Genomic DNA, 9241 nt, shown 5'->3' on the forward strand with positions numbered 1-9241 from the left:
GAATTTAATTTTAACCTGGGTCCTCTGACTCCAAATCCATTATGATCTTCCCTATTGGACCAGGAGAGTCTGTTCATCCTAGATCCCCAAACACTATGCAACCCAGGACCTATGGGGACTTTTTGTTGTTTGACCTCTGTTTTTGAAGAGGTTCAGTGACATCACAGTGTGACTTGACTTGCACATGAATTGGATTTTTCAGCCTTACTCTCTCTTCCAGAATCATCAAAGTCCCCAGTGGCAAGACAGAAGTTAAGACAATTAGCAATGGCCCTGGGATGCAGTGGATGACTGTATAAATTCTGTTCAGTCCCTTTCCCAATACATGCTGTTGACCCTCATCTGCTTAGCCCTGTGTCATACAATCATGAATGACTGAACAGAAGGGGACCACTCTAGCACCAGGTGCTACCACAATCATGGTTGTGTTGGGCTCCAAAGGGAAGACCAGCTCCTTGTGCAGAACCTACAGGGGCACTTTCATTGGCCCTTACCCTGTATCTATATAGACAAGGAAAGTAAGAAGTACTAGTGTAGCACTGGCATACCCAGGATGGCTGTTAGCATAGGTTCTTAGATCTGCTGTACTAGAAAAGACAGCTATTTCAGGGGTCAACAAAAGTCAGCACCCTGAAAATACAAGCAGAGAAGTAAAGACCAACAGACAGGGCTCTGACTGCCTGAATCAAAGCAACATTGCTATACACTTTACATATATACCTGGATGGAGAGAGCCTTTACATCTGAACAGGCAGGGAGCTCTGAACAAACAGCCACTCAGAATCTCAACCAGGGAATCGCAAGATCCTTCTCATAAACAAACAAACACCCAAAGCAAAATACCATCTCAGAATATATATACACTTCTCAGAGTCCGAAGGCATCACAGATCTTGTGACTCAGTGCCTAATTAGAAATTAACAAAAGTTGTGAAAGCCTTCCTACAAGCAAGCCTCCTCAAAGCAAACTTCCCTTAATAGGCTCCATTGAGGCCTATTAATGTGTGGGGAAGATCTGATGTCACCTTAATATTACAACTGGTCACCCTAATAGGAAGAAAACCAAGAGAAAGCATTCTCAAAAAAATTTTTTAATCCAGAAAACAGAAAGTAAAGAATATACAGGAGAAGAGAGTGCTAAACTATGTCAAATGCTAAATGAAAGTCAAGAAGGATGAAAATGTAAAAAAGGGAACACTAATGCATTGCTGGTGGAGTTGTAAACTGATTCAACCATTCTGGAGAGCAATCTGGAACTATACCCAAAGGACTATAAATAATTGCATTGGTCGTCAGAGGGGTCTGTGACTGGAAAATCAGAGTTCCAGAGGTCCTGGGGGTAAGGGCAGCTCAGCTGTGTTGATCAGAGAAATCAGGATGCCTGGGCTCCTTTGTGGGGTGTGGGACTGGAGTTTCAAGCCAGCTGTCTCTGAAGGAAGGACTGGGGCAGCTTTTCTGGGACTTAGAGGAAGTATCACTGCTTCTTCTTCATTTCATTCTAGATCCAGGTGTGATAATGACTCAGATTGACATTGACACCTGGATATTTGACCAGGGCACAGTGTTCCATGCCCCAAGACATGAGGCCTTGCAGGGTCCCATCAAACACCAAGATGCCTCCAGATCTGGCAGGAGTCTGGCAGGAGTCCTTTCCATCCTTTTCATCTCCAGCACAAACAAAATGCATCTAGGACAAGATAGTGATTTGGGGGGGGGGGGGAACGACTTTGTGCCAAATATCTCAGAAAAGGATTTGATATCCAAGATAAATAGACAACTAACATGTATGTGTGATATCAATCAATTAACCAATAACTATTTATTAAGGGCCTACTCTATGCCAGGCATTTGCTAAGTGTTGAGGATTTTTTTAAAAAGTAGATGCCAATCAGTTGAGGAATGACTAAACAAATGGTAATACATGAATAATGGAATATTAGTGTGCTCTAAGAAATTATACATATGATGATTGCAGAGAAGTATGAAAAGATCTACATGAATTGTTGTAGAATGAAGTAAGCAAGGCCAAGGAAACAATATACACAATGACTAACACAAAGTAAATGGAAAGAACAACCATAAAATAATAAAAAAAAATAAATGTTGCATGGGGCAGCTAGGTGGCACAGTGAATAGAGCACCAACCGGCCCTGGAGGAAGGAGGACCTAAGTTCAAATTTGGACACAAACACTTAACACACACAAAAAACTAGCCACGTGACCTTGGGCAAGTCACTTAACCTCAATTGCCCTACTTTCCCCCCTCCAAAAAGCAATATATATACATATATATATATATATATATACATATATATATTCTTTGAATATGAAATGGCTCTCTGGGAAGGATGGGGGGAATATACAAGTGGGAATTTAGGTGATGTATAAACAAAAGATCAATAATTTTCTAGATTGCAAGTAGTTGTCAGAGGCTCCCTCTAATACAAAGAGTTAGGCCACTTTAATGATCTCTCTATAGCACATTTGCTCCCACCCAGGTGAACACTGGAATCTTTAGTGTATGACACTGCCCACAAAAGTGGCCATTAGACCCCTTATAATATAATCAGGGTAACAGGGTATAAAACACAGAGCAGATTTTATTTACAGAGTGAAAAACACTGTGTAGATCCATGCCTAGTGGAAAGTCAGTAGGACCCCCAACCCTTCCAGGGTCCTGTACAGATCCCATGACCCACTACACTGCTCTGTGTAGGATCCCACCAAAGAATGACGTTGGAAGTTTTCTTCTAATATCTCTAGTTTTCCCTGATGCCTATTTCCTCTAGTCCCAAGTTCAATATGACTCCAGCTTTTTGCCCCATCAATCTCTGCCTTCCACTCCGCATTCCATCCTGTCACTTTCCTCCCACAACTATTCATCATCATGGCTACCAACTGTTTAGCACCCAAAGCTATTCAGTTTGCATGGCTCCTGGTTTCTCCTCAGTATCTCTCTCTAACTTTGATCCTATAGGGCCCTGGCCTCTCTCTAGCTCTGCATGAGTTCTACAATCTCTGGCCCACATCAGCTCTTTAGCCCTATGCAATATGACCAGAAATGGAAGAACTCTTTTTCTGATGAATGTACCCAGGAGTCCCTGCATATGGGGGTGGGTGGAATAGGGGGATGGACAGGGTCAGCTCCTCTTGGGGAGTGTAATGGGAATTGTAAATTTAAAGATCTTCCCTGCCCCTAGGCTAAAGTGCACCTGGAGCCTGGGGTGAGAGGCTTGTTTTTCAGTAGATACTTTTTGATTGGCCAGTGGGTCCAGAAGGTTGTTACATTCTCTGAGCCAGGAGAAGGCTATATAAGCCCTGATGTGAGGCTTTGTTTGGGGGCTCACTTTGAGAAGTGTTCTGTGATTTGATCTGCATTCTGGGAAGCCGTTGTTGAGAGCCCCCCGGCTTTGAAAAACCCAGATGTTGATTTGGTATGGATGTAATGGTTGGACAGTTTGGAAATTTGTCTACTTGATCTGTTTCTGTCTTGATAATTCTATCTGTATATTCTGAAGTTGGGGTGCTGACCTTTTTCCCCTGAACTAGGTAAATGATACATATCTGACTGATTAAAGTAAGCTTGTTAACCCATTTTGAGTTGCTTTCCTTTAACAAAACAGATCTAAGAACCTGTGTTGGCAGCGACCCTGAGGATGCCTGGGGTGCTTGCTGCTACAGGGAGGCAGGGGTAATCCCTACCACAGTCACCTCCTAATTGATCTAGGTCTAGGGGCACTTCAAACAGGCACAGAAACAAAGGAGGTGGCTGGGTGAGCAGGAAACTACTTGTGTTGCTTACTACAGTGCAGATTCTGTGTAAAAAGGAATCTATTAGGCTCTGGGTGAGTTTCTTCTAAGAAGCCCTGTCAACTTGCTTATTAATTGCTAACCAGTCAGCAACAAGTTAGTGAGGCAATAGGTAGGGGGACAGGATTAAACAGGTTCAAAAGCGGCACTTCCCAAGACAATTGTGGAAGTAAGCAGTTTTTGCCATTTATATGGGTGAGAGCTTCCAGGAGGGAGCTAATCTGAAGGCCCTTGGTACTGTAGAAACAAAAGGAATTGTAAAGAGACTTATTCCTTTTATTCTCTATTTTTTGTTTCTGCCTTAAGCAGTCACCAGTTATGGTGTATGCAACAGAAAAATCTTGGGCAATCTGTACGCACAGGTTCTTTCCTAGGACTCAGAAGTGGAAGGAACTTCAGATACAAAATCCAATCTATCTTTTCATTTCCTGATGAGAAAAATGAGGTCAGGAGAAGGGAACAACTTTGCTCAGGGTCACACAGCAACTTACTGGCAGAACTGGGATTATACTTTTGGCAAGCCCCTTCCACTTTCCGGGTCTCATTCCTCATCTATAAAATGGCAACATTGGACTGGACAATCTCGAAGGTTCAAGCCAGCTCTATGATGATTTATATCTGTTACATTTACAGTCTGTTTTCCCTGCTAGAGGAGAAGTTGAAGGAGTTTGAGGAACACCTGTCACTGTGGATAGAATGCTGGACTTTGAGTCTGGAAGACCTGAGTTCAAATTTAGCCTTACACAGTTAGTAGCTGTGAGATTTAGGCAAATCACTTAATCTCTGGCTGATTCAGTCTCCTCAACTGTAAAATGGGAATAATAATAGTATCTACTTTGGGTGGTTGTTGTGAGCATAAGATAAGATTGTATTTGTAAAGTTCTTTGGAATATTATTATGATTACCTTGTGACTTATTACGGAAGGTGAGGAGAGCCTAAATATGATGGAAGAAATGATTCAGGAAGGAAAATGGAAACAGAGAGAGAGAGAGAGAGAGAGAGAGAGAGAGAGAGAGAGAGAAGTTATCGGCTGTTCAGTCGTTTTTCAGTCATGTCCAACTCTTTTTTTTATTAAACTTTTTTTTTTTTTTTGCTTTTTTGGAGAGGGGAGGGCTGGGCAATTGGGGTTAAGTGACTTGCCTAAGGTCACACGGCTAGTAAAGTGTTAAGTGTCTGAGGCTGGATTTGAATTCAGGGCCTCCTGACTCCAGGGCTGCTGCTCTATTCACTGTGCCACCTAGGCCATCCCTATGTCCAACTCTTTGTGACCCCATTCAGGGTTTTCTTGGCAAAGAGAATGGAGTGGTTTGCCATTATCTTTTCCAGCTCATTTTACAGATAAGGAACTGAGGCAGTTAAGTGACTTGCCCAGGGTCACACAGCTAGGAAGTGTCTAAGACCAGGTTTGAACTCACGAAGATGAGTCTTCCTGATTTCAGGTCTGGGGTTCTATGAGCTATTGGCGCCACCTAGCTTCATCTATGGAGAAAGTAGAGGATAGCAAATATTAAGCTTGTAGGTGAACAGAATAATGTTACACCTGAGGAAAAAATGCACCTGTGGAACTATAGAACAGGTACGAGACTTATCCTACAGAGAGTTGTTCTGAACATCCTGGGCCACCAATTCTTGATGACTGTACCTGACTGTCTGGCTCAATTGTCTAAAAAAAGCTTTCTGGGGAGATAAAGAGCTCCCTGTCCCCCTAGGGTTTGATGTTCCCAAAGTGCAAGGGTCACTCCTCTATTCAAGGAATATTAGCAGTCCATATTGCCTCTAGGATAAAATGTAAGCCCCACCCTGTTTGGCTTTTAAAGCCCTTTACGATCCCATTAGAGCACCCCCCCCATCCCCCCAGTCTCCATTCCAGCCAAACTGTCTCCTTGTGGCTCAGTCTGTTCATGACATTCCATCTGCTCCTTTCATACCTTTGTTTGGGCTGCCCTTCTTGGCTGATATGGTTTCTCCAATACTTCTGTCTCTTGGAATCTCTAGCTCCATTCAGCTTCTAAATCAGGGGCTCCATACCTCCTCCATAAGTGAGGTCTTAGCTGATCCCTCCAATTAATTGTTAGCATGCTGACGCATCAGAATTACTTATTATTTATTTATTTTGTACATGTGATGTAGATGTACATACATTTTGTATCCTCAGAACCTAGCCCTGCAGTGCCTGGTATACAGTAGGTGCTTAAGAAATGCTGATTGCGGAGCAGCTAGGTGGCAGAGTGAATAGAGTACTGGCCCTGGAGTCAGGAGGACCTGAGTTCAAATCTGGCTTCAGACACTTAACACAAAACTAGCCATGTGGCCTTGAGCAAATCACTTAACCCCAATTGCCCTCCAAAAAGCAAAAAAAAAAAAATGTTGATTAACTGATGTCGAGTGAGGTGAGCAGAACCAGGAGAACATTGTACACAGTAACAGCAACATAGTGTGATGATTAACTATGATAGACTTAGCTCTTCTCAGCAATACAATGATCCAAGACAATTCCAAAAGACTCATGATAGAAAATGCTAACCATATCCAGAGAGGGAACTATGGAGTCTGAATGCAGGTCAAAGCATACTATTTTCATTTTTTTTTTGTTTTTTTCCTTGTGATTTTCCTTTTTTGTTCTGATTTTTCTTTCACAGTATGATTAATGTGGAAATATGATTGTACATATATAATCCATATCAGATTGCTTGCTATCTTGAGGAGGGGGGAGGGAAGGGTGGGAAAAATTTTTGGAACTCAAAAATCTTATAAAAGTGAATGTTGAGGGGTGACTAAGTGGCACAGTGAATAGAGCACTGGCCCTGGAGTCAGAAGTACCTGAGTTCAAATCCTGCCTCTGACACTTAACACAAAAACTAGCCGTGTGACCTTGGGCAAGTCACTTAACCCCAATTGCCCTCCAAAAAATAGCAAAAAAAAAAAAGTGAATGTTGATCCATTCCCAGAGAAAGAACTGATCATGTCTGAATACAGAATGAAGCATACTTTTTAAACTTTATTTTTCTTGTTTTTTTTTTCCTATGTTTTCATTTACAACATGACTATTATGGATATGTTTTGCATGAGTACACATTTATCACCTATATCAAATTGATTACCTTCTCAATGGAGGTGGAGTAGGGAAAGAAGAAGGGAGAGAATTTGGAGTTCAAAGTTTTAAAAATGAATGCTAAAAATAGGTTTTTTTTTTACATGAAACTGGGGAACACTTAAAAATAAATACTAACAAAGTGAATGTCGAAAACTGTCTTCACATGTAATTGGAAAAAATAAAATACTATTAAATGGGGAAAAAGAAAAAGGGGAAAAGAACAGTATATAATAACTTTATAATATATTTAAAAGGAATAGCAAGTTTACATAGTAAGATTTGCAGTGTCATGTACAATCATCTTTTTTTCTATTCTACTATGTTATGGAAGTGCTTGTTTTATTTCTTAAGCTCAGAATAAAATAAATAAAATTAAAATAACAACTACAGAAATGTTGATTGTCAGGAATGCTGTGGAGGGGATTTCAGTTTGGGGTTGCCAAGTTTCTAGCTGAACCACAGATGAAAATGGGTTCCAAGGCTGCTTCTCCTGAAGAATCATTATGTGCCCTTCAGCAAATGACTTTTCCACCCTGCATTTGTGTTTCTCTTTTTGTGATCGGCAGATATTAATATCCACTCCCAATTACTCTTCCTGGTTGTTATTAAATAAAATATGTGAAAGTGCTTCCAGCTCTTGTAGGCTAGCTAAATCTAGGATATTATAAATAATAACTTGACTGTAGCTATCCTTTTCCATCCATTTACTTCAACAATATCCCTTAGATCATGAATGGCGGAAGTATTTCAGAAGCATAAACACTGAAATCTTCAGGTCTAATAGATTGATTCTTCTATGCAAGCTCTGGGCCTGCAAATGGTCTTAAGGGGAAGCCAAATATAGTTCATAAATTCATAGAATGTCAGAACTGGAAAGAATCCTGGGAGTTTTAGGATCATCAAGCACATTAGGCCCTAAGCTAGAACATGTAGTCCAATTCCCCCATCTAATAGGGGAGGAGACAAATTTAGGGATGCGATTTACCCAAGGTCACCTTGCTAGTTAAGGTGGAGAAGTATCTAGAACCCAGTTCTCCTGAGAGACAATTAGGTTTAAATTGTGCACTTTCTATCACTATATTTAACGGTTTCAATCATTGTACGTCTATTTCTTGTTGAACCATTGGAGCTTGTACTTCATGGAGGGCTTTCCATATCATGGTAGAATTCATAGGAAAGGCAGAAATCCCATAGTCGGCCTCCCAACCTCCTATTCTGATGGATGGGGATGGCAAGAAGGAGACCAGAAAGTTTGCTGCCTGAGGCCCTGATAGGTTATAGGCTAGAACCCAGGCAGCCAGCTGCTCCTGTGTTCTTTCTACCTCACTATTCTGCTTTCCTGTTTTCTTTTCATCCTTGGGGCTCACCTTCAGGAATGGAAGTGAACACTCACAGATAAGAATTAAGATCTCTCAGTGAGATGGGAAGAGCTTATTCAGTAGAAAGAGCTCTGGATATGGAGTTAGAAGACTTGGCCCTGGCACTTGCTGGTGACCGACTCTGGGCACTTTACATGTGATCTCATTTGTGCCTTTCACTAGTCCTTTGAGGTAAGTGATTGAGTTGTTCTATTATCCCTATTTTACACATGGTGAACATAAGCAGAGCTCAAAGGGACTCAGAAGTCACCTAGTTCAACTACCTTATTTTTCAGATGAGGTCCTAAGGTCTAGAAAGATTGAGTGATTTACTCATCTTCACCAAGGCAGAGGGGGAGGAGTGGGTTTGAACCCGTGTTTTCTGACGTTCAGAGCCACTGTACCATATTTTCCACTGGATTGGGATGTGCCTCACTTAAATAAGAAGGGTGATACAATAAGCGATTATCAGCCGTCTATACACAAAGTATAGTCACTCCTCCTCCTCCTCCTCTTACTTTTACTTTTCCTCCTCCTCCGACTTTGACTACTTCTACTCCTCCTCTTCCTCCTCCTTCTACTACTACTATTACCACCACCACCACCACCACTACTACTACTACTACCACCACTACTACTACTACTACCACCACCACTACTACTACCATTACTACTACTACTACCACCACCACTACTACTACCACTACCACCACTACTACTACCACTACTACTACTACCACTACCACCACTACTACTACTACTACTACTACCACTACCACCACTACTACTACTACTACCACTATTACTACTACTACCACCACTACTACTACTACTACTACCATGTTTCCCCGATAATAAGACCTATCCCGAAAATAAGCCCTCCCCTTACTGTGTAGGATTCCTCTAAAATAAGCCCTCCCCCGAAAATAAGCCCTATTGAGATTGCTACTGTAGCGCAGGGGATCACCTTCACTACAGT

The sequence above is a fragment of the Petaurus breviceps genome, unplaced genomic scaffold (genome assembly GCF_028583685.1).
Source record: "Petaurus breviceps papuanus isolate PSGF00001 unplaced genomic scaffold, PetGlider_PUasm1.0 140, whole genome shotgun sequence".
In the NCBI taxonomy this organism is placed as follows: Eukaryota; Metazoa; Chordata; class Mammalia; order Diprotodontia; family Petauridae; genus Petaurus; species Petaurus breviceps.